General features: G+C 44.1%; 1 non-coding gene across 1 annotated transcript; it reads right to left on the bottom strand.

Moving 5' to 3' along the window:
• Positions 1-16,264: 16,264 nt before the first annotated feature.
• Positions 16,265-16,374, bottom strand: LOC147377392 (U6 spliceosomal RNA). Its single transcript, XR_015153551.1, has one exon. It is a non-coding gene; the product is annotated as a U6 spliceosomal RNA (small nuclear RNA).
• Positions 16,375-26,142: the final 9,768 nt, after the last annotated feature.

Genomic DNA, 26,142 nt, shown 5'->3' with positions numbered 1-26,142 from the left:
GAATAAGCCTGGGATGAATATCCTTATGTATAAATTTTTGCCTGCATCTCTGAAAAATTCTCTAAGATTCTAGAAGAGGAATTACTGAGTCAAAGTACATGAATTACTAGGTCGAAAACAGACTAGTTACACGACAGGAGTGGAAGCCAGCAGCCAGCTGATGGTAGGGTAACAGGCAGGAAAGCCAGGGGTCTCCAAACGGAGGAAATAGCCTGCAAGTGTCAGACATTTTTCTCTCTCTTAAGCCGTAGGAGGAAACAAACTAGCGATATTTTTTCCCTTCTCTATACAAATTTAAAAGCAGGTTTCCCTTAAAATACTGTGTTGCCATAATGACACCTGGTTTCACCTAAAGTTAACTATTCTCAAACCTAGAGATAACCAATGCCTTTCTCTTATGGAAATGTCTGTCTTAAGCTATGCTAATGTGCTGTGCATTTACCCCAGACTCTGTCTTCAAGTTGGTTCTTCCTCTTGGCTCAGAACCCACTTGACAAACCAGCATGTTATACTCAGATATTGTTCCCCTAATCTATGTAGATGAAACTATTTGTATGGTGGTCTGCCCTTCTACAAGATTCAAGTTAATCATTTTATGGCCCAGGATGAACCATTTGGTGCCAAGATTATCCCAAAATGCATCTTATGGGTGAGGGGCCTGGTGCCATTCTGAGTTTTAAGACATTCCTTTCTTTTATTAACAGACTGCTAGTGACTATATAACATCCAGCTGAAGACTAGCAGGGGTTACTCTTTCTGCCCCCTTCTGATGCCTATGTCAGAAGCTTTCTCTATCTCCTTTATACTTTAATAAAACTTTATTACGCAAAAGCTCTGAGCGATTAAGCCTCGTCTCTGGCCCCGGATTAAATTCTTCTCCTCTGGGGGCCAAAAATCCCGGCATCTTTGCGTGATTCAGCAACAACCTTTCAGTACCCTGGCCTTCCCCTCAAGGATACAAATCAAAAGTTAGTCAATCACCCAATGCATATTTATATGCATATATATGGAGTAGCTATTTCACTCCAGGCTTTCTGCTAGATGCTGGTGATACCGTGATGACTGAAACAGACATGGGTCTTGTCCACGTGGGAAATACCATTTCTCAGATGGCTGCCCAGAAGGACGGTGCCTGGTTTTTATTGAACCGTGGCCAGCTAATGAATGGAGAGGCTCACCATAAAGCTAAAAAGCAAAAACCAACTGAGAAATATATTTGTGATCTATATGGAAAATATAAGGCTCATACTTAATATATCATTACAGTCCAAATATATCATGACTGGTATGCTATCATCAAAAATAATGAAAAATATTTAGACGTGTGAAGAGATGTTCAGGATAGGTGTTAAAAATCAAAAGGCAGATTTCAAACAGTATATTGAGTGTGAACATATTTAATGAAAATTAAAATTGTATATATTTTAGAAGACTAGAAGAATAAACATCAAAATATTGACAGTGTAGTCTCTAGTGGTGGGATTATAATTGATATTTATTTTCTTATCTACATTTTCAAAATCTCTGTTATAAACTTGCATTATATTTTTAAACAAGAGAGAGAAACAAAACTTATTAGTGTTTTAAAAGCTACCACAGGGCTTTCCTGGTCTGGGAAGCTCCACGTGCCAAGCAGTGTGGTGCAAAAAACAAAAAGGATATGCACCCCATCTCTGCCAAACTAGCCTCTCCTTAGTCTCTGTGCTCCTGGTTCCAGGATCCTGTTTATTTCCCTCTTGTAACATCACTCATCAATGTTACCTTGTATCCTCACTTCACAATCATTTGAGACATAAGCCTAACCAACATTTTTAAATTTCAGATACTGAATTGCACAGCTTTGGAATTATCATCTGGTTCTTTTTTTTTTTTTTTTTTTTTAAGAGTTTTTATTTCTCAATCAAGATTTTCCTATCTTTCATTAGGAGCCTACTTTCCTTTATAGTAAAGAACTAGCTGTAACAGCTACTTTAAAATCATTATCTGGTCATCTCAGTGTCAGTCTCTTTTGATCATCCTTTCTCTTGAAAAAAGAATCACGTTTTCCTTTTCTTTGTATGTCAGGTAGCTTTGGATTCCATCTTGAGTACTTGTCGTGAAGACTCTGGACTGTGTCATATAACCCCTACAGAGTGCTGCTTTTTGCAATTGTTGTTCTCAGGCAGTTAACTTGGTTGACTCAAAATAACAAACACTGTCCTTGGGCAAGCAGTTCAAATGTTGGTTCGCTTCTTTTATCCTTCGCTGAAGTTTTGTCCTACGAATGTATGATTTAGAGGTTGGCCAGAGATTGGTACAGAGCTTACAAAGAACTCTTCTCTCTGCCTTTCACCTTGCCAGGGTACCCCCCTCACTTTTCAGTAGCTGTTACTGCCCTCAGCTCTGTCCTCTGGGGTTTCAGGTCAGAAATGCTGCAGGTTTTCTATTGAAACGTTAGATGTGAGACGTAGAACATTTGGAAATGTCCCCCTTTCCAAACTGTGCATAGAGTACCCTCAAATCGTGCTGACTGCAGTATGCCACAAGGGATTTAAAAATGAGAAACTCATCCTGGGCCATTCCCTTCTCGCAGAAACAGACACGACTAACAGTTTCACTTTACTTTCATGCTTTCGTGAGCACTCTGACCCTCTGCTGGCTGCACCCTTTTCGAGGGGCCAAGGAGTCTTTGGAACCAAGGGATCGTGGTTGCACAGAGCCCGTGACATCTCCCCTTTCCAAACTGTGCATACAGTACCCAGAACTCAGAATTCTCTAGACAAATGGTCCCAGGTCACTTCCAGGACCACATGGACCACTTCTGCAGATGTGGAAGACAAAATAAAGGCTCTTCAAACATGCCCATTTAAAATAAATTTTATGGGGAGGGAGGTGGGAGGGGGGTTCAGGATGCGGAACACATGTACACCCATAGCTGATTCATGTCAATGTGTGGCAAAAACCACTACAACATTGTAGAGTAATTAGCCTCCAATTAAAATAAATTAATTAATTAAAAATAAATAAATAAAATAAATTTTAATTTATGAAATTAAAAGTGGATAAGAAAGACATGGTCCAAATGTAAAGAAACAGATCTAAATTAGAACAGGGGAGCACTACACAGAGTGGGTAGAGATTAGGAATGTGGTGAAGATGGCTCATGTCCCCCTTTGAGAACAGTATTGTAGTTAACCGTGTTGTGGACATGGATGCCAATCAGAGTCTGCATTAAACCCCAGCTCCACCACTTAACCTCTCTGTGGTTCAATTTCCTCATCCATAAGATGGGGATTCTATTATACTTTCCTCCTTGGGTAGCTAGCTGTGAGGATTAAATTAATCATTATGTGTAAAGCACTTTGTAATTTGCCCAGCATATGCTAATTGCTCAACAAAAAATTCAGTTCAGTTCAGTCGCTCAGTCGTATCCAACTCTTTGCGACCCCATGAGTTGCTGCACGCCAGGCCTCCCTGTCCAACACCAACTCCTGGAGTGTACCCAAACTCATGTCCATTGAGTCGGTGATGCCATCCAGCCATCTCATCCTCTGTCGTCCCCTTCTCCTCCTGCCCCCAATCCCTCCCAGCCTCAGGGGTCATTTCCAGTGAGTCAGCTCTTCGAATGAGGTGGCCAAAGTACTGGAGTTTCAGCTTCAGCATCAGTCCTTCCAATGAACACCCAGGACTGATCTCCTTTAGGACGGACTGGTTGGATCTCCTTGCAGTCCAAGGGACTCTCAAGAGTCTTCTCCAACACCACAGTTCAAAAGCATCAATTCTTCGGCGCTCAGCTTTCTTTATAGTCGAACTCTCACATCCATACGTGACCACTGGAAAAACCATAACCTTGACTAGACAGACCTTTGTTGGCAAAGTAATGTCTCTGCTTTTTAATATGCTATCTAGGTTGGTCATAACTTTCCTTCCAAGGAGTAAGCGTCTTTTAATTAGCAATTTATATTACTCCCAAGGAGAAAATTGAGGGGGAATGGTATGGGAAAGACATGATCCAAAAATAAAATACGTCGTGATTTTAAACAATTGGTGATGTGTATGAAAGAATTCACTTGAAATTAACCCTGGGGACATTCTTCTTGAGTGGCATTGAATTAGCAGAAAATAAAATGCCATCCTAGTACATTACTTGGCTCTATTTACATAATGATAAATATGTAAACTCTGTGTATTAGAGATCAAAAGATAACTGTGGAAAGCTGATGGAAAATAAAAGATGTTTATGAAGCTCAAATACGTACAGCATATCAAAATGACAACAGGAAGAGGCTGGAGGTTGTATAACCCACAAGAAGAAGTCAGTAGAAACATATAAATCAGCGCATTGAGAAGTAACCACACAAATCTTCTTTAGAGGTGTAGGGTGACCACTGCTGCTGCTGCTGCTAAGTCACTTCAGTCATGTCCAACTCTATGCGACCCCATAGACAGCAGCCCACCAGGCTCCCCCATCCCTGGGATTCTCCAGGCAAGAACACTGGAGTTGGTTGCCATTTCCTTCTCCAATGCATGACAGCGAAAAGTGAAAGTGAAGTCATTCAGTTGTGTCTGACTCTTAGCGACCCCATAGACTGCAGTCCACCAAGCTCCTCCATCCATAGCATTTTCCAGGCAAGAGTACTGGAGTGGGGTGCCATTGCCTTCTCCAAGGTGAGGAACTAAAAACAGAACCATTTAAAGTAGCAGATTCCAGATTGCTTTCTGAAGATGAGAAGGCAATTAACAGCACTTAGTTTACTTGGTATTTCTCCAGTAACAATCTCTGGTCCTGAAGGCAGCTTCGGGGAAAGGCTATGTGAGCTCAAATCTCAGCTCACTTATCTTGGCCCAATCACTTAACCTTTCTAGAATTCAGTGTTTTCTTTTCTTCCTCTTTTAAAATTTGTACTGCAGTAGTTGCTTTACAATGTTGCATTACTGTCTGCTGTATAGCAAAGTGGATCAGCTCTACGTATACAAATATATCCCCTCTTTTCTGAACTTCCTTCCCATGTAGGTCACCACAGTGCACTGAGTGGAGCTCCCTGTGCTATCCAGTAGGTTCCCATATCTGCTTTATACATAGTAGTGTATATATGTCAATCCCAATCTCCCAACAGAATTCAGTATTTTCATCTGCCAAGTGGTGACAACAAGGTGCTTACCTACGCTGGTGATTTTAAGTCTCTCCCTTCTCAAAGGATTGTTTAGAGCTGATTTGAGGCAATTCAGCTTCCAACAGAGCTTGTCCCTGTTTAACTCTGAATCTGAAATTGAAGTGAATATGTTAACAGAACAGATTACACAACACACAGCTCGCTGGCCCGAGAGCTCAGATCTCCCTGGCAGCTGGCAGCTGGGATCGGGCCCCCTGGGCAGAGGGACTGGCGGCTCAGCGAGACTTGCTCCTCCTGACTTTGACCACATGAGCTGGCTTTCCCAGCTCTGACTCCTGTGACGTCTTCAGTTGCTTCCCACTTGCTTTGGTACCAATTTCACAGGATATTAAACTTGCTTAATAAAGTTGTCTTATCCATCTGGTGCTTAGCACATGATGATATTTCTAAATCTTTTGTATTCTCAGGAAATAAGAATAATACTTTGAGTACCAGATGCTGCACTAGCAAATCAATTTTATGTATAAAATTGATGTGTATACAATTACACATCATAGGCACGTACATGTGAGTGCATGCGTGCTCAGTCGCTCAAGTCCTGTCCGACTCTTTGTGACCCTATGAACTGTAGCCCACCAGGCTCCTCTGTCCACAGAATTCTCTAGGCGAGAATACTGGAAAGCATTGCCATGCCCTCCTCCAGGGGATCTTCTCAACACAGGGATAAAATCAGGGTCTCCTTTGTCTCCTGCACCGCAGGTGGATTTTTTACTGCTGAGGCCTATGTGCTTACATATATACACAGAAATATATTTTATTTATGTTGACCAACTGATCTCTACAATTGCGCTTTAGTAGATACAAACCAAAGGACAATCAAGGATTTAACTGATTCATTAGAGACTATACAGCTAGTAAATGGTTGTGTTATCAACCAGGGTTCTTGGCCTCCTTAATAGAAATTGATCAGAGGCCAGACAAGAAGTTCAGACAAGGTTTTGTTGGGGCCCCTGCTACAGCAGGGGGAAGGGGGACAAACAAGAGTTTCCCTTGCTTGGTCGCTCCTTAAGGGGACTGGCGAGCTTGTTCCTTATATGAGAGTGAGGGCAGGGGTATGTCCAGGGGTGGGCCAGACGGGTGGCTTAGGTGTTTTGCCTACCGCTGTGTACAGGAGGCATGCACAGTACCTTGTTTTTGCTCTAGGTTTTTCAAAAGTGGAAATTGGGTTTTTTGGTCTCTTCATGTCTTTTGTCCAGAATTGGCCCCAACTGCACATGTACCAACTCAGCTATTTTTAGTCGCATACCGTTTCTTTGTATTCTGTTGTTCAAGGAGAGGTGTGTTCAGGTCCAAGCTTTGCAGCATGGCACCAAAGGGTCCCAGGCTCCAGCCTGTCTCAACTGAACTAAGATTCAAAGCCCAACCTGCCAACTCTAAGACTCTTTTGACTGTAAACCATGATGTCTATATAACACCTTTCATGTTCTTCAAGATATCCTCTGAAAATCTGGCACATAAACTATTCAATTCAAAGAGCTAGCTTGCCCTGGCCAACACAGCAGCCACTGGCCACATGTGACCAGTGAACACCTGAAATGTGGCTGGTCCTAACTGAAGTGTGCCAAAGTATAAAATATACACCAATTTCTAAGACTTCCCTGGTGGCTCAGATGGTAAAGAATCTGCCTGCAATGCAAGAGACCTGGATTCGATCCCTGTGTCAAGAAGATACCCTGGAGAAGGGAATGGCAACCCAATCCAGTATTCTTTTCTGTAGAATTCCAAGCAGAGAGGAGCCTGGTGGGGGACAGTCCATGGGATCGAAAAGAGTTGGACACAACTGAGCAACTAACACTTTTCTAAGACTTAGTACAATGAGAAAAATATGAAATAGTTCATTAATAATTTTTATATTGACTACAGATGAAATGATCATATTCCATACGTATTGGCTTAAATAAAACATGTTATTAAAATTAATCTCACTTGTTTCTTTTTGGGTTTTTTTTCAGTGTGGCTATTAGGAATTTTTAAATTCTGTATATGGCTCATGCTATAGAATTTTATCTATTGGACAGAGCCAAGCTAGACCATTGAATTAACAGAGACATCTGTGAGTCAATAGAAAAAACACTGGTGGAAAGGTTACCTGGTGGTCCAGTGGCTAAGACTCTCTGCTCCCAGTGCAGGGGATCTTGGTTCGATCCCTGGTCAGGAAACTAGATCTCACGTGCTAAGAGTTCAGACGCCTCATCTAAAGATCTCGCATGCTGCAACGAAGACTGAAGATCTCACGTGCTGCAACAAACACCCAGCACAGCCAGATAAATAAATATCTCCACCAGAAAAAACACTGGTGGAGAAGTCAGGAGACCTGAGTTCAAGCCCTAGCTTTGACATCATCTAGTTGTGTGGCCTTAGGCAAACCTCTCACCTTCTCTGAGCCTCAGTTTCCCCTCTCTAAAATGAGATCAGATTATTTCAATGTGTCCTTCCACCCTGACAGTCCAAGTTCATACCAGCAACTCTCTCAGCCCTCAGCACTTACTAACATCTTTTCTCAGCCCAAAGTTCTATCTGCTCTACCTCGATCATAAACTCCTTGAGGATAGAATTTCTCTGTCCCCCAGCTCCAGTCTCACTGCCCTGCAGTAAGCATACAGTAGGCACTTGATCATAACCTGTTGGTTTGAAACTTGTTTAAAGTCTATTATTAACAACCCCTGCCTGCTTCTTTTTCCTTTCTCTCTCCACTCCCCCGGGCAAACCCAGGATTTCTGCAAAGATTCACATATTACAATTCCAAGAAATGTGAAATAAGAGTGTAGTTTAGCGAAATTTAAGCAATTTGTTACTCAACATGCAATGGTGAAGTATAAAGCTGAAGGGTGGTGTCATCTTCTAGCTCAGGACTTGGGATCCTACTGGGATCATCAGAGGTCACAGAGTACAAACAGTGGACGATTTTTTGCTCTATTTTCACCCACGTTGAATAGGCCTCCCAAGTCACACTGTCTGTTATGAAACAAATTGTATTAAAATTAAAACCTGAGAACAGGTGCAGGGCCTTGACCATCTTGATATCTGCTACACTCAGGCATTCAGCAAATGGGAAAATGTAAAAAAAAAAAAATATATATATATATATATATATATATATATATATGCTGGCAACAGAGAGCTAAATAGAAGCCCCCAAACAAGCATCAACTTCAGGAACCTGGGCTGAGTGAAGCCATCATGAAGGGCGAATGTAAACTGAACCGTGATCAGATGCCAGGGCCCCATGCTAGGATATGTGGCATTTAATCTCCTTAACAATGACGTAGGTTACTATAATAATGCCCTGTTCAGTTTACCTTGGAAATTGGTTCATTTCAAAAATGTATTTTAAGCTTGTACTGTGAGTCAGACACTGCTCTAGGCATTGGGGTCTACTGTAGTCTAATGAAAGTCTAAACAATCATTTTAATCCCACTCCAAGATACATATCCAAAACAATAGAAAACAAGGACTGAAACAAACTTGTACACTTTATGGCATCAGTATTCACAACCACCAAATGAGGAAGCAAACTAAAGTCTAGATAAGCAAAATGTGTTACATACATTCAATAGAATGCTATTTAGCCTTTGAAAAGAATGAAATTCTAACACACGCTGCAACATAAATTAATCTTGAAAGCCACACCCAAAAGGACAAATGTTATACAATTCCACTTAAATGAGGAATGTAGAAATAGGCAAATTCATAGAAACAAAAAGTGGGATAGACGGTTAAGACGAACCATCTTAACCATGGAAGTTCAATGGTTAAGATTCCACACTTCCACTGTAGGGGTCCTGGGTTCAATCCCTGGCTGGGGAACTAAGATTCCCTGAGCCTCACAGAACAGTTAAAAAAAAAAAAAGTGGGACAGAGGTTACCCAGAGCCGAGAGGAGGAGAGATGGGGGAGTTATTATTTAATGGGTGTAGAGTTTCTGTTTGGGATGATGAAAAGTTCTAGAAATAGATAGTGGTGACGGTTCTACAACACTGTGAATGTACAATGTCACTGCATCGTGCATTCACAAGTGGTGAAAATGGTAAACTGTATGTTATATACATTTTTACCACAATAAAAAAATCAACTGAGAAAAGCTAACAGTTTCACATAGCAGCACGCGAATGGGGTGAGGTGCCGGAGATTAAGGACAAGGATGGAGCTATTTTAGGTGGCATTATCAAGGCAGGCCTCTTTGAGAGGGTGACATTTGAACTGAGACTTGATACGTGAGAGAGGCCCAGCCAAGCAGAGAATGTCCCAGTGGGGAGGATGCTGCAGGCAGAGACAACGCCAGGGAGGGGCTCTCTGGCTGTCGAGGGAGCCCAGTGTAGCAGACCTGTTGGAAAATATTCACAGTAGCTAAAAACTGTGACAATTCTGTTGCCCATCAGCCGTAAGATGGATACCCTAGATGTTACACATTCACACAACGAAATGCTGTACAGCGATGAGTTAGGGCCACACACAATGATAGGGATAAATCTCACAAACATAAAAGAATGTGCATGCATGCTAAGAGGGCTTCAGTTGTGTCCAACTCTTTGCACCCTTATGGAGTGTAGCCCGCCAGGCTCCTCTGTCCATAGGATTCTCCAGGCAAGATTACTGGAGTGGGTTGCCACACCCTCTAACTCGTGTCTCTTTCATCTCCTGCACTGGCGGCTGGGTTCTTTACCGTTAGTGCCGCCTGGGAAGTCCCAGATGAAAGAATACATCCAAGGAATTCCCTGGCCGTCCAGTGGTTAGGACTCAGCACTTTTACTGCCAAGGATGCAGGTTCAATCCCTGGTTAGCGAACTAAGATCCTGCCACATGTGAAGTCATTCAGTCGTGTCCAACTCTTTGTGACCCTATGGACCATAGCCTGCCAGGCTCCTCCATCCATGGGATTTCCCAGGAAAGAACACTGGAGTGGGTTGCCATTTCCTTCTCCAGGGGTTATTCCCGACCCAGGGTTCGAACCCAGGTCTCCCGTATTGCAGGGAAGCTCTTTACCCTTTGAGCTACCAGGGAATCCCACATGGGTGGAGCTAAAACACACACACACACACACACACACACATCCAGTAAGACTGTATTCATATAGAACTAAAAATAAATATAATTACACTTTGAGGATACGTACTGTTGGAAGACAAAAAGAATGCACAGTGCCCACTGAGCTGAGAGTACTTTAAGACTGAAAAATGAGACAGACAGCTCCATATACTCAATGTGTCAGTTTATCATATGACAACCTGCTCACAGAGTAGGGCTGGGCAGAAGACAATCTGGAAGCCTTCACAATTGTGCTCTATAGCATGGAGGCAAAATTGGGACAATTTTATAGTTAACCTATGGTGTGGGGAGTATGCGCTTGGAAACACAAAGTGCTTCCCTAATTCAAGATCTATGAATGGGTAACTAGGCTGGTGAGCACTGGGAATACGTCAGACAAGGTCTTATCATGGGAACAAACATAGGAGCATGGAGTCCACCTGGACCTAACGATCATGAACAATATCTACTAACTACAGAGCCCTTGACAATGAAGAGATTTACTACACAGTTCATCCCTAGGTAGGGTCAGTGGAAGAAAGCAAGAACTGAATGGGCCCAAGATGGCATCAGTCATGCTAACAGCCAGACATATACATATGTAGTAAAACTCTAAAGTAAAATGAGGGCTTCCCTCAAGGCTCAGTGATAAAGAAGTGAAAGTGAAAGTCACTCAGTCGTGTCCACTCTTTGGGACCCCATGGACTATATAGTCCAGGCCAGAATACTGGAGTGGGTAGCCTTTACCTTCTCCAGGGGATCTTCCCAAGCCAGGGATCAAACCCAGGTCTCCCAATTACCGGAAGATTCTTCACTGTCTGAACCACAAGGGAAGCCCAAGGATACTGGAGTGGGTAGCCTATCTCTTCTCCAGAGGATCTTCCCAACCCAGGAATCAAACCGGGGTCTCCTGCATTGCAGGCAGATTCTTTACCAACTGAGCTATGAGGGAAGCCCATCCACCTGCCAGTGCAGGAAACAGAGGTTCAGTCCTTGGTCCAGGAAGATCCCACGTGCCGTGGAGCAACTAAGCCTGTGTGCTCTAGAGCCCTGGAGCTGCAACTACTTAAAGCCGCGCACCCTAGAGCCTGTGATCCACAAAAGAAGCCACCGCAATGAGAAGCCCACGCACTGCAACTAGAGACAAGCCCAAGTAGCAACGAAGATCCAGCACAGACAAAAATAAAATAAACAGAAACTTAAAAATAAAAATGAAGCAAGGATAGTATACCATAAAAGCCAGGACAGCAGCTCTCCGGAGTGCTACGAGGGCAGATAAGACGGAACTGTGATTGTGGGAGGGGCATGCTGGGACTTGCAGGGCGCTTACAGTGCTGGACTTCTTGACCTTGGGGTGGAAGAATACGTAAGGGTCCTCTTCATGATTATCAGTTACATTTTACACACGTGCACTTTTTATATAAGTAAGAGTCTGGAGAAAGATATGTAACAAATATACAACATAGTATTAAGATCTTCTCTAGGCGATCTTCTCGACCCAAGGATCGAACCCGAGCCTCTCACATCTCCTGCATTGGCAGGTGGGTTCTTTACCACTAGCGCCATCTGGAAAGCCCTCAGAATATACAAAGAATTACCAAAAAATCAATAAGAAAAAGAACAAATGTATTAGTCAAGGTCCAGTCAGGAGAGAGAAGCCACATAGTAATTTGAACAGGGAACACTTAATATAAAAATTGTTATCTAATAATATGGGACTATTAGAATAATTAATAACTAAGGTGTAAAGAGAATGTACAAGAATGAAGCAATAACTGATAAAGGCAACAGGTCTTACCTATAGGATTGAGCAGCGTGCCCAAGAAAAGAACAAACCTGGAAGCAATTAGACCTCATAAGAGATGTTGCTCCCCTACATGGTAGAGACCATTTGCTGAGATGCTACAGCCCAGGGCTGACAAGCAGAAAACTCCGCTTCTTGGGTGAGAACAAAATTCACTAGGAAACCATTTATTGGAGAAGAGCTGGGAAGCCACCCAGCGAGTGCCAGCAGAACTCACTTGGAAGATGTCCATGTCAGTTCAGTTCAGTTCAGTCACTCAGTCATGTCCGACTCTTTGCAACCCCATGAATTGCAGCACGCCAGGCCTCCCTGTCCATCACCAACTCCCGGAGTTCACCCAAACTCATGTCCATCCAGTCAGTGATGCCATCCAGCCATCTCATCCTCTGTCATCCCCTTCTCCTCCTGCCCCCAATCCCTCCCAGCATCAGAGTCTTTTCCAATGAGTCAACTCTTCACATGAGGTGACCAAAGTATTGGAGGTTCAGCTTCAGCATCAGTCCTTCCAATGAACACCCAGGACTGATCTCCTTTAGGATGGACTGGTTAGATCTCCTTGCAGTCCAAGGGACTCTCAAGAGTCTTCTCCAACACCACAGTTCAAAGGCATCAATTCTTCAGCTCTCAGCTTTCTTCACAGTCCAACTCTCACATCCATACATGACCACTGGAAAAACCATAGCCTTGACTAGACGGACCTTTGTTGGCAAAGTAATGTCCCTGCTTTTGAATATGCTATCTAGGTTTGCCATAACTTTCCTTCCAAGGAGTAAGCATCTTTTAATTTCATGGCTGCAATCACCATCTGCAGTGATTTTGGAGCCCAAAAAAATAAAATCTGACACTGTTTCCACTGTTTCCCCATCTATTTCCCATGAAGTGATGGGGCCGGATGCCATGATCTTCGTTTTCTGAATGTTGAGCTTTAAGCCAACTTTTTCATTCTCCTCTTTCACTTTCATCAAGAGGCTTTTTAGTTCCTCTTCACTTTCTGCCATAAGGGTGGTGTCATCTGCATATATGAGGTTATTGACATTTCTCCTGGCAATCTTGATTCCAGCATGTGCTTCTTCCAGCCCAGTGTTTCTCATGATGTACTCTGCTGCTACTGCTAAGTCACGTCAGTCACGTCCAGCTCTGTGTGACCCCATAGACGGCAGCCCACCAGGCTCCTCCGTCCCTGGGATTCTCCACGCAAGAACACTGGAGTGGGTTGCCATTGCCTTCTCCAATGCATGAAAGTGAAAAGTGAAAGTGAAGTCGCTCAGTCGTGTCCAACTCTTAGCAACCCCATGGACTGCAGCCTACTAGGCTCCTCTGTCCATGGGGATTCTCCAGGAAAGAATACTGGAGTGGGTTGCCATGCCCTCCTCCAGGGGATCTTCCCAACCCAGGGATGGAATCCAGATCTCCTGCATTGCAGGCAGATTATTCACTGTCTCAGCCACCAGGGAAGCCCTACTGCTGCTGCTGCTGCTGCTAAGTCGCTTCAGTCGTGTCCGACTCTGTGTGACCCCATAGACGGCAGCCTACGAGGCTCCGCCATCCAGGGACCCAAAACAGCAGCCAGAGAGTGGGGAGGGAGGGGAAGGTTAAAAACAAAAGATGCCAACCACACGACCTTCCTACTCTGCAGGCTTCTGAGCCTGGGAAAAGGGAAGCATGAAATTGGATGAGACTCTGAAGTTTTTACAGAAGATTGGATCAGGATTTTTAAATTACACTGTCTGCCAAACCTACCGGGTTTTTTTTGGTGGGGTTTTTTTTTTTTTGAAAATTTTAAAATTTTATATGCAAAGAGCTAGTATTGTTTCTGCATAACACAGATTCCTGGATGACCCATTCAAGGAACTCTACTTAGTCTAACTTAGTTCACCATGAGGCCAGCCTGTAAAGATGGTAAATGATGAAGCAAGGCCTCCTGGTCCTCTCCTGCATCTCCAAGTGATGCACCTTCAATTTTCCAAGGCCAATTTGTATCAATCGCCTTTCACAATTAAATGATGTTTTGTGGGGCTTTTCTCCCCCTGGGATAATTAAAGCCTTCCTCTACACAAATATTGCTTCTGCCACTGTTGGTAAGAAACTCCTTTGTAATATGAATCCCCACTGGAGATCAAGCCTTTCCATGTCAAAGAGGTGCTCATTTCACTTGAAAAATTGTTTTTAAACACCTCAAAATTCCTCCTGATTCAACACAGTTTATATTGTTTCTGTGATGCCCAGAGTTTAGAAGCATTTAAACATTATTTTTTCTAGAAGACAAATTTAGTTAAAATGCACGCCGCCACAAATGTTAAGTGGCCTAAATCTCTCCCCTCTGGCTAATAAAGGGTTCCCAGGTTGCACTCGGAGAAGGCAATGGCACCCCACTCCAGTACTCTTGCCTGGAAAATCCCATGGACGGAGGAGCCTGGTGGGCTGCAGTCCATGGGGTCGCTATGAGTCAGACACGACTGAGCGGCTTCACTTTCACTTTTCACTTTCATGCACTGGAGAAGGAAATGGCAACCCATTCCAGTGTTCTTGCCTGGAGAATCCCAGGGACGGGGGAGCCTGGTGGGCTGCCGTCTATGGGGTGGCACAGAGTCGGAAACGACTGAAGTGACTTAGCAGCAGCAGCAGGTTGTGCTAGTTGTTAAGAAGCCACCTGCCAATGCAGGAGACGTGGGTTTGATTCTTAGATTTCGAAGATCCGCAGGAGAAGGAATCTTGCTTGGAGAATCCCATGGACAGAGGAGCCTGGCAGGCTATAGTCCATAGGGTTGCAAAAAGTCAGACACGACTGGAGCAATTTAGCATGCTGGTTAATAAACATTGTAGAAATTCCAACAGGTAAACTAATAGGAGCCCATACCATCTTGTCAGAACACACATAAAAAAGAATCCTGCTGCTGCTGCTGCTAAGTCACTTCAATCATGTCCAACTCTGTGTGACCCCATAGACGGCAGCCCACCAGGCTCCCCTGTCCCTGGGATTCTCCAGGCAAGAATACTGGAGTGGGTTGCCATTTCCTCCTCCAATGCATGAAAGTGAAAAGTGAAAGTGAAGTCGCTCAGTCGTGTCCGACTCTTAGCGACCCCATGGACTGCAGCCCACCAGGCTCCTCTGTCCATGGGATTTTCCAGGCAAGAGTACTGGAGTGGGGTGCCATTGCCTTCTCCAAAAAAAAAAAAAAAAAAATCCTGATTTACCCTTATTATTGAAAAAAAGAGAGAGAGAAAGAAGAAAACAGGCCCCAAAAGACCTTCAAATGTTCTTCCCAACCCAGGGATCAAAGTCTTTTACATCTCCTGCGTTGGCAAGAGGGTTCTTTACCACCAGCGCCCCCTGGGAAACCCATCTACCCCATACAAACACTCAGAGGACTAAACTCTTCTTAAAGCATTTATAGTAGGCATAATAACACTAGTAACAAAATAAGTGAACCAAACCTCTCTGTGTGAAACATCCCGATGACTTAAACTTCACATACACACATTAACAAAGTAACCAAAATTACTCAATAATCCCGTTTTCTTCAGAGGAAGCCAAAACTTAAAGAAGTAACTTTGTGGCCTGTGCTGCTGCTGCTGCTAAGTCACTTCAGTCCTGTCCGACTCTGTGCGACCCCATAGACAGCAGCCCACCCCATAGACAGCAGCCCACCAGGCTCCCCCGTCCCTGGGATTCTCCAGGCAAGAACACTGGAGTGGGTTGCCATTTCCTTCTCCAATGCAGGAAAGTGAAAAGTGAAAGTGAAGTCGCTCAGTCGTGTCCGACTCTTAGCGACCCCATGGACTGCAGCCCACCAGGCTCCTCCGACCATGGAATTTTCCAGGCAAGAGTACTGGAGTGGGGTGCCACTGCCTTCTCCAGGCCTGTGCTGCTATTAGGTATTAATAACATATTTCCATTCTAAACTGTCCTTGAGGCCTGTGACAATGTTTACAACTCTAAAAATAGACAATAAAATCTTTCAAAGAGTTTTCAGAGATCCAAACTAAAAATCTAGAGCTATCTACATGGTGACTGATGAACTAAAATTTTAGTATTAAAAAAAAAAAAAGTTACTTTATGAACCGTGACTTTCTGAGTCACTGGTGTCTCAAGATACCTTTGTGGGGTTTTTTGTTTTGCTTAGTTTTGCTTTGCTTGTTCTGGGCTTGAAGAACAAATATTCATTTCCTGCAGAAATGGAGGCTGGGAAGATCAAGATGCCTGCAGATGAGAATCTGCTTCCTGATCCCTAGAAGTTTGTCTCCTGCTGTGTCCTTGCACAATGGAAAGAGTGAGGGAGCTCAATGTTGTGGAACACTTCACGAATTTTCATCTCATCCTTGGGCAGGGGCCATGCTAATCTTCTCGGTATTGTTCCAATTTTGGTTCTATGTGTGCTGCTGAAGGGAACGCTTGGATCTCTGAGTGGTTCTCTGATCAAATGGAAAACATTAATTCCGTTTGGACAAGTTGCCACTGTGACTTCATTTGGTCTTGTTGCTTCTTGCTGGAGAGATTGTTCTCTATTCCTGTCTCCATAACTCAGAATCTTCTACCAGCGATCTTGCCCTGACTGTAAAACACTTGTTTCTTTACAATTAAAAAAAAAAAAAAAGAGTACAAGGCTATTGGTTGGTCCAGAATGAGTTTGTCTCCAAACATGTTTTGTTAAATACACTGATTTCCTGAGCTGACCACTGACCACAGGAATACGCCTCTGTCCTTGCCATTAATAGTTTTATCCTGCTTTTTCTATTTCCCAATCCAGGGATGTCCTCAAAACTTCACTAGGTGAACCTTACGTCAAAACACTCAAGTTCTAGGGACTGCATCTATCTCAAAAAAAGAATATGCCATTCTAATTTATTAAAACCTCATTTTACAGTTAATCTTGGCTCAGAATAACAAAAACCAAAATAGAAAATTCAGCCAAACAAGTAATTCACATGAAATCATAAATGAGCAACCATCCACCCATGTACCCACCCACTCAATCAGCCCACAAATATTATTGAGCAAAATGCCCAGGTGCAGTATTAATTGCTTGGAATAGCTCTGTGAGCCAAACAGACAATCCCTGCCCTTCAGAAGCTGCTATTATAGTGAGGATGGAAAGGGGTGGACAGCGGGGAGCTGCTGCTTGGCTGGTGCTGGTGTCTCTGATGGGGGTACAATGAAGCTGCTTCTGCAGATGTAAAAAACACTGCAAAGTGGATTCAGCTGCTGCTGCAGGAAGGAACTGCCATTGCCGGGGTGAAGATCTGTAGCTACAGAGATGCTCACAGGAACAGGAAGCGAAGTGGAAGGAACAAGTCCCTTCTTCCTCCTCCATCCCTGCAACCTCCACCAGGCATTGTCTATGCAGAATCCCTGGTGGCTCAGACAGTAAAGAATCTTCCTGCCATGTGGGAGACTTGGGTTCGATCCCTGGGTTTGGAAGATCCCCTGGAGGAAATGGCAACCCACTCCACTATTCTTGCCTGGAGAATCCCATGGACAGAGGAGCCTGGTGGGCTACAGTCCATGGGGTCTCAAAGAGCTGGACGCGACTGAGTGACTAACGCTATGCAGAGTCGACAGGGACCAGCTGGCCAAGCTAAAATGTAGTTTGCAAAGTCCCAGTCCCAGCATCCCAGAGAGTATAGGAAGGTGGGTTGGAGCTAAAATAGCTTGTAACTGGCACAATAATAAACAGATAAATTAGGTTAGAAGATGATAAGGGCCACAGGGGAAAGAGAAGAGCAAGGTAAAGAGGATTAGGAGAGTGTTACATATTACATAGGGCAATCAGGGTGGGCCTCATCGAGAAGAGCCCTGGAGGCTCAGATGGTAAAAGTGTCTGCCTACAGTGTGGGAGACCCGGGTTCGATCCTTGGGTCAGGAAGATCCCCTGGAGAAGGAAATGGCAACCCACCCCAGTACTCTTGCCTGGGAAATCCCATGGATGGAGAAACCTGGTAGGCTACAATCCATGGGGTCACAAAGAGTCGTACACGACTGAGCGACTTCACTTTCTTTCTTTCTTTTCTCATTGAGAAGGTGATAGACATACCACTAAGCTAACAGTTGGCCTATCCAAGATCCAAGTGTCTTCAAGACAGTTACTGCACTGCCAGTAATTGTCCAGGACCAGGAAAATTCACTCCTTTGGGCTTTTCTTACCCAGCTTTATATTTAAGAGACAGGACTGCTCTAATTTCTCATATTTCCATTCCCAATCTTGTGTAAACAGATACTTTAAACTGACTCTCAGGGACAAAGTCCTTTCCTAAAACTGAAAGGATACCCGAGGTGAGGAATTTATCACAGGTGAAGTCATCCGGCAGGCTTCCCAGGTGGCACTAGTGGTAAAGAACCCACCTGCAATGCAGGAGATGTAAGAGATTCGGTTCAATCCCTGGGTCAGGAAGAGCCCCTGGAGGCGAGCATGGTAACCCACTCCAGTATTCTTGCCTGGAGAATCCCATGGACAGAGGAACCTACAGTTCATAGGGTTGCAAAGAGTCCGCCATGATTAAATCAACTTAGCACACAAGGACCTGGAGCAACTGAAATGCTCATATCTTGCTGGCAGGAATATAAAATGGTGCAACCTCTTTAGAAAACTGTTTAGCAGATTTTTCTAAAGCTAAATATACAGCTACCTTCTCATTCAGCAATGCCAATCCTATGTATATGCCCAAGAGAAATGGTTGAACGAAAAGACATGTAGAAGATGTTCTTGATAGCTTGCCTTGTAATGGCCAATGAGTATTGCACTAGATGACATTCATAGTCGCTAGCTGAATGGATACATAAACTGCAGCAGATGCGTACAATGGGTTGCTACACGACAGCAACAACAAAACAGACATCCGTACACTTGTAACCAAGTGGGACCCTGTGGGACCTTCCCAGGACAGACCTCCCTACGCCCTCCACCTGCCTCTTGTTAGTAGAAAAACTTTAGCCTCTTAGGCCTTCCCCAAGTTCCAACGAATTAATTTAATCAGAGAAGTAAGAAAATGCAGAAGTGAAGGAAACAGTCAAGCAAGACAAAATAATAATAGCTTAGCCAGTAAATGGAGTCAAAGACCTTTCGTTCCTCCTCAAGGGCTATAGATAATATTCTGAGCCATATCTTTTGAGCTGTTTTGCAGATACTGAAACCCCCACCAGATGGAAGAAGTACATAGACCCCAAATCAGTTGGAACCAGGTTGATGTTGACTCCCAATTACCTCACTACCAACCAATCAGAAGAATGTTCACGAGTTAATCACACACCTTACAACCTTCCTCCCTTATCCTATCTTTAAACACCTTCCTCTGAAAGTCATTGAGGAGTTGGAGCCTTTTGAGCACTCGCTGCCTGGACTCCTTGCTTGGAGCCCATGGATAACACTGCACTTACCTTCGCCACAGCCTGGTGTCAGTAGATCAGCTTTACTGATACATGGGTGAGCGGCCTCAAGTTTGGTTCTGTCCTGCACTCAACAACTTCCATGAATCGCAAAAACAGAAATATTGAGCAAAAAGAGCCACACACAAGAGCACATACCGTATGTTCGAGAACAGGCCAAACTGATGATAATAGAAGTCAGACTGTGGTTACCTCCAGCAAGGCCCAGGGAAGCTAGCTGGATACTGAAAGCATTCTCCACCTTGACCTGGGTGATGTTCATGTGGATAGGTACATATGTGAGAATCCATCAAGCATGTAGGATTAGCATGGCCGTGAATTTTGTAACATGCGTGTTATCCCTCAATAGAAAAAGGAAAAAGAGAAGAAAGGAGGGAGGTGAGCATCTTTTCTTAGGACGTGTGGTAAGAATCAAGTAGTCTAAGGACTTACCAGGTGGTCCAGTGGCTAAGAATCCACCTTCCAACGCAGCAGATCCCTGGACGGAAAACTGAGATCCCACATCTAAGTCGTCACTGTGCAGCTGCCGAGCCCACGCTCTGCAGCCCACACACCACAACCAGAGAGAAGCCCACACACCTCAACTAAGACCCAGCACAGCCAAAAATAAATCAATACAATTTTAAAAAATAGAAATCAAAAAGTCTATAGTCACCTGCTGACTGTCCAAAGAGAAGTATGTGCTCAGATCTATCAATTATGATACAGCTTCATCAATCAATAGAAACACCTTTAGAATCAACCAATGAGAAACAAAAGCTGCTCTCTGAAGGTTATTCTAGTCAGCACCACAAACTGGACAAGTGCCTTTGATGAACACCAAGGAAAAAAAAAAAACTTTAAAATACTAAATAATTTTGTGCTGTTAGTTTCATGCCCGTGTTCCCTCTTGTATGACAAACAGAGATATCTTAACTCTTCCTATGGACAAATTAAAGCAAGTCTTCACCAAAAAGACAGTTAGCCAAAGACATACATCAATCAAAAAAGGAAACAAGTAGTTCTGATATAAAGCTTACCCAGCTAGAACTTGACCATTATTCTTTAGAAAAATAAAGGAGAGTGTAGGAGTTTGGCTGGCACTCAGAGTTTGAGCATACAGTTTAAAAACTATGCTTCTCTGTCTCCACAACAAAATACAAATATCTGAAACCACCTAACCAAGAGGATGACAAAAACCAGTTCATTAACTGCAAGATTTTTTCAGATAGCTGGTCAGCTACACAAGCCCTACCCCCAAAGAACATCTCAGGACACATAAGAAAACATTTGATTTGTAAAGAAACAATTTCCAACATCAAGGGTTACCTGGGTAAGCTGTAATAAAGCCATATCTTATAATATTGTGCAGTACTTAAAAATCATGAAGTAATGATTCAGTTATATATATATACATATATCCACATTATTTTTCATATTCTTTTCCATTATGGTTTCACAGGATATTGAATATTTATGTTATACAGTAGGACCTTATTGTTTATCCATTCTATATATAATGGTTTGCATCTGCTAATCCCAAACTGGGCTTCCCTGGTGGCTCAGACAGTAAAAAAATCTGCCTGCAATGCAGGAGACCCAGGTTCGATCCCTGGGTTGGGAAGGTCCCCTGGAGGAGGGCATGGCAACCCACTCCAGTACTCTTGCCTGGAGAATCCCATGGACAGAGGAGCCTGGTGGGCTACAATCCACAGGGTCACAAAGAGTCAGACACGACTGAACGATTAAGATATATAATCCCCAAACTCCCAATCCATTCCTCCTCTACTCCCTTAGGATGAATTATTTTTAAATCCACAGATGAATATATATAGAGAAACTTTTCCACTTAAATTTCAGCGTCTATAGATTCACAGAAATAAGAACAGAAAAAAGAATGTCAACCCTTCCTCCACCGACAGATGGCACCGGGTATAGTGAAAGGTCATTTCAGACCTGCCTCTGCACAATGCAGTCCTTTACTCAGCTGTGTTGATATCTCTGTGCCCAAGTAATTTTTCACGCATTATCAGCCCCATCGTACCCAATAAGCATAAAGCCTATGATAATCTTGAAAGCACTAGTAAGAGGCAAAATTACCAAAGTAACAAATGTAGAGATAACATTTAGTTTGCAAGAGGTGAGAAAATGAGGAACAGAAAGTTACAGGAGCGTCTGGAAGGAATTGCCAAGGTGGGACTGATATTAAAGAACAAAAAAATGAAGCATGCAATAGAGGAAAAGAGCTGTGTCTATGCCATCCAAACTAATCAGAAATGAGAGGAAGCAGGACTCCCCTGGTGGTCCAGTGGCCAAGACCCTGCACTTCCAGTGCGGGGGGCCGGAGTCTGAGAGTTCACCTGCAGCAACTAAAGATCCTGTGTGCCTAAACTAAGACTCAGTGCAGTCAAATAAATGAATAAACATTTAAACATCTTTTTTAGAAAAAAGAAAAGTGAGACTGATGAAATGGAACCAAGTTTTAATCTGTGGCTAAATAATCAGAATCGAATTAGCTAAGGATCAGCTAATTTGTCAGAGGTAAGAAGTGGAAAGTTAAAGTCCAAATTACATCAACCTTTAAGAACCCATAAGAAGGAAGGGGATGAGCCCAGGTCCAGGAGCACCCCCACCCCAGGTATCCCCAGGTGACCGAGAGTGCTGCCTGGTGACCAAGCCACCCCCATGCAGCTCACACTGCTCACACTTTCCCCTCAAACCCTCAGAAAGAAGAAACCTCGAGAGGAAGCCGTCTCCCTAAACTGATTGCCCAGCCCTGCGGACTGGAGAAAGCGAGAAGAGTAACTCATGTTTCTGCTTGCATTCTAACCCTAGTAGGGCTTTTGTATGGCCAACATCACCCCACATGAGACAGGAGGGAAGGGGGCAGGGCATAACCTTTAAGAGAATGACAGCCATTGAGGACTGGATGAAAACCGGTTAGAACCTACGAGGTCCAAGATGGCAGAAGATGTGACTTCCAGTAGACCTCGAGCCTCATTATACGCTCACCGTAATACATTAGCACAATCTGTGACACACCCACAGGCACCAAGACAGGTTGACCATAAAAGGTCAAAATTAGGTGGTGGCCCAAATTCTGGAAATTCCTATCCCTTCTCCAAAAATAGTTGGAATAGTCCTCCCATGCGTCAGTCTGTGAAATAAACCAGCTCATAAAAACTAACCACGCCATATTTTGGGGTGCTACCACGTTCCAAGATGACTCTGTACCCTGCGGCCACCTTCCGTTCTGAGACGGCCTGCATTTTGTCTATGGAATGTGTTTCTAAATAAATTTGTTTTCACCTTACTATGACTTGATCTTCAACTCTTACTTTCGAGAAGCCAAGAACTCTCACTTAGCAGCCTATCCCGTGGACTTGCCCAAGACCTGGGACAAGACCATCATTTTGTGCCCTATTTTTCCTGCAACAGGTACCTACCCTGGGATGGTGAAGATTCGTTCTAAGACACCGGAGGGTAAGGAGAAGCAAAGGAGATATATAAACCAAACCAAGTAAGTCTGGATCAAACAGGTAGTTGTCCAAATATACATACAGATCCAAAAAAAAAAACCCAAAGCAAAACCATTTTCCTCCAGACTCACTGCCCCCCCCTCCCCCGCCCCACCGCCACCCCGCCGGCTTCCTCCATCTGTCGCAGCCTGTAGACACCCACCTCCCACACTCAGGTTCATGGCAGCCTCCGTCTGGGGTTGGGGGAGAGGTGCAGAGAGAATTCGTGGTTAATTTGGTGGCCTCATGGTTATTTTCCATTGATTCTGGAGTCTGTTTCCTTCCGGCTTCCATAGTTTCTCCAGGTTTGATTTCAAGGAAGGGAGCTAGTAATCCAAGCTAGTTCATCTAAAACTTGAAGGCTCACTGTACCTTTAAAAAAACTTTTTAAATTATTGTTGTAATATAATTTGGATGCAGAAAGTACATAGGTCTTAAGTGTGTATTTTGTTGAGTTTTGAAAAATATGTAAAACAAGAATACCTATATTTAAAAGAAGATGAAAGACATTTTTATCAACCCAGTGAGTTTCTTCATGAATATTCATGAGCCCTTGACAGTCAAGCCCTTTCAGAGGTGACTGCTATTCTGATTTTTACAATCATATATTAGTTTCTACCTGTTCTTGAGCTTCATGTCAATGGAATTATACAGTATCACCTTTCTGAATCTTGCTTCTTTCATGCAACCCTAAATATATTTTGAAATTAAAAAAAAAGTTTTTGGACTTCCCTGATGGCCCAGTGGTTAAGACTCCATGCTCCCAATGCAGGGGACCCAAGTTCAATCCCTGGTCAGAAAACTAGATCCCGCAGGCTGCAACTAAGAGTCTGCATGCCTCAACTAAAGATCTTGCTTGTCCCAACTAAGACCCAGTGCAACCAAATAAATTTTTTAAAAATTTCTTTCAAAATAATAAATTAAAAAATAAGTTAAAAAAATTTTTTTGACATTTACTTTTGAAGATAGGTTGTGAGATGGCTAAACTCATCCACCTGAAGCCCTGTGTCAGGTAAATACTGTTTCCTCTTGGGGTACCCCCACTTCAGATAGCATGTGCTCCCCACAACTTAAACTGAGAAAAATATCTGGAAAAACAGTGATTCCTCTTAACACAAAACTAGAGGAGGAAACATGATTAACTGCAAATACTATGGCAAATCCATGGGGTCATAAAGAGTCGGACACATCTGAGTGGCTGAACTGAACTGAGCTGAACTATAGCAAATATGAAGCCTGTATATAAAAATTGAATATCACTCCAAATTCAGGTTTGAAATTACAACTCTTAGTCCCCAAAAGGCAGGCAGGGAGCCTTCTGGTCCTGGGTTCTCGGTTTTGTCCCCTATTTCCAACTCTCTTCCCCCTCCCCTCCATGGAATCACTGCTGATAAGTGCTCAGTCATGTCTGACTCTTGCAATCCCATGGTTTGTAGCCTGCCAGGCTCCTCTCTCTGTGCATGGAATACTACAGACAAGGATACTGGATACAAGGATACAGGGCAATTTCCTACTACAGGGGATCTTCCCGGCTTAGGGATCAAACCTGCATCTCTTGTGTCTCCTGTGTTGGCAGGTGGATTCTTTACCACGAGCGCCACCTGGGAAGACCCCTGCCCTCAATGCTGCTGCTGCTGCTAAGTCGATTCAGTCGTGTCCGACTCTGTGCGACCCCATAGACGACAGTCCACCAGGCTCCGCCGTCCCTGGGATTCTCCACGCAAGAATACTGGAGTGGGTTGCCATTTCCTTCTCCAATGCATGAAAGTGAAAAGTGAAAGGGAAATCGCTCAGTCGTGTCCAACTCTTAGCGACCCCATGGACTGCAGCCTACCAGGCTCCTCTGCCCATGGGATTTCCCAGGCAAGAGTACTGGAGTGGGGTGCCATTGCCTGCCCTCAATAGGGCTTCCTTAATTTTCCAAAAGTCTGACCTCACTCTGAGAGCCCATTCATTTAGCTACCACATACAAGAAGGGCCTTCCATGTTACTTCCCACTTACTAGAATTTTCTTTTCACTGTTTTTTCCCCTCTAAAGGCAATGGCACCCCACTCCAGTATTCTTGCCTGGAAAATCCAATGGGCGGAGGAGCCTGGTAGGCTGCAGTCCATGGGGTCGCTAAGAATTGGACACGACTGAGCGACTTCACTTTCACTTTTCACTTTCATGTATTGGAGAAGGAAATGGCATCCCGCTCCAGTGTTCTTGCCTGGAGAATCCCAGGGACGGGGGAGCCTGGTGGGCTGCCGTCTATGGGGTCGCACAGAGTTGGACACGACTGAAGTGACTTAGCAGCAGCAGCAGCAAAGGAACTTTTACCCTCCTGCTGGAAAAAAGAGGGAAAAAAAAATCCTTTCAGTCAAGAGGTCAATGACCGTGACCTCTAGAAATGGTCTCTAGTAAAGAGATTCATGCGTGAACAGGAATCCCCAAGAACTGCCACAATAACACACAGGGGTTTGCTTCTGCTGTTTGTGTGCCCAAATGTGGCCGCATCAACAGAGAGAAAGACTCTGATCCAACACGGACACCAGTGCGGAAGCAGAATGCCAGCTCCCTCCTTTCTGGGGTTCCTGGCCCCCTCTTGCCTCTCTGCGAGGGCTTCCAAGAGGTTGAATCTCCCATGTTCTCTGCCCACATCCATCCACTCCAGATGCACATCTTGTTGCCCCTTCCGGACCAAAGCCCCCGTGCGCAGCCTCCATTGTATCCTCAGACACTGCCCAGACCACTGCCGTCCAAGGCAGCAGTCCATCGGTCATCGTCACACTGGCCTGGACACCAGCACACCTCTGACTCGCCCCTCGTCTGTCCGTCTGTCCGTAGCTTTGAGCTCCCCAGGCCGTTGCCAACTCCTTAGCAACTGTCAAAGATAAACAAAGCTGGATCTGAGTTAAAACGATGAAAGTGAAAGTGAAGTCGCTCAGTCCTGTCTGACTCTTTGCGACCCCATAGACTGTAGCCTACCAGGCTCCTCTGTCCATGGGATTTTCCAGGCAATAGTACTGGAGTGGATTGCCATTTCCTTCTCCATGAAGCCAGATTTAATTCAGTAACTACCAACATTAGGGATACTGCTGAGCTCTGTGATATTTGTGCAGAGGTGACTAGGGCATTTTTATCTACTTATTTTTTGGCTGGGCCAGGTCTCAGTTGTGGCTTGGGATCTAGTTCCCGGACCAGGGATCAAACCTAGGCCCCCTGCATTGGGAGCACAGAGTCTTAGCCACTGGACCACACAAGAAGTCCCTGATCAGGGCATTTTAAACAGAGAATGGAGGG

Source organism: Bos grunniens, chromosome 2, assembly GCF_055505025.1.
Source record: "Bos grunniens cultivar Pamir isolate PY7600 chromosome 2, Bosgru_T2T1.0, whole genome shotgun sequence".
Taxonomy (NCBI): domain Eukaryota; kingdom Metazoa; phylum Chordata; class Mammalia; order Artiodactyla; family Bovidae; genus Bos; species Bos grunniens.
The sequence above is the reverse complement of the archived record's forward strand: the minus strand, read 5'-3'. Positions and strand labels throughout refer to the sequence as shown.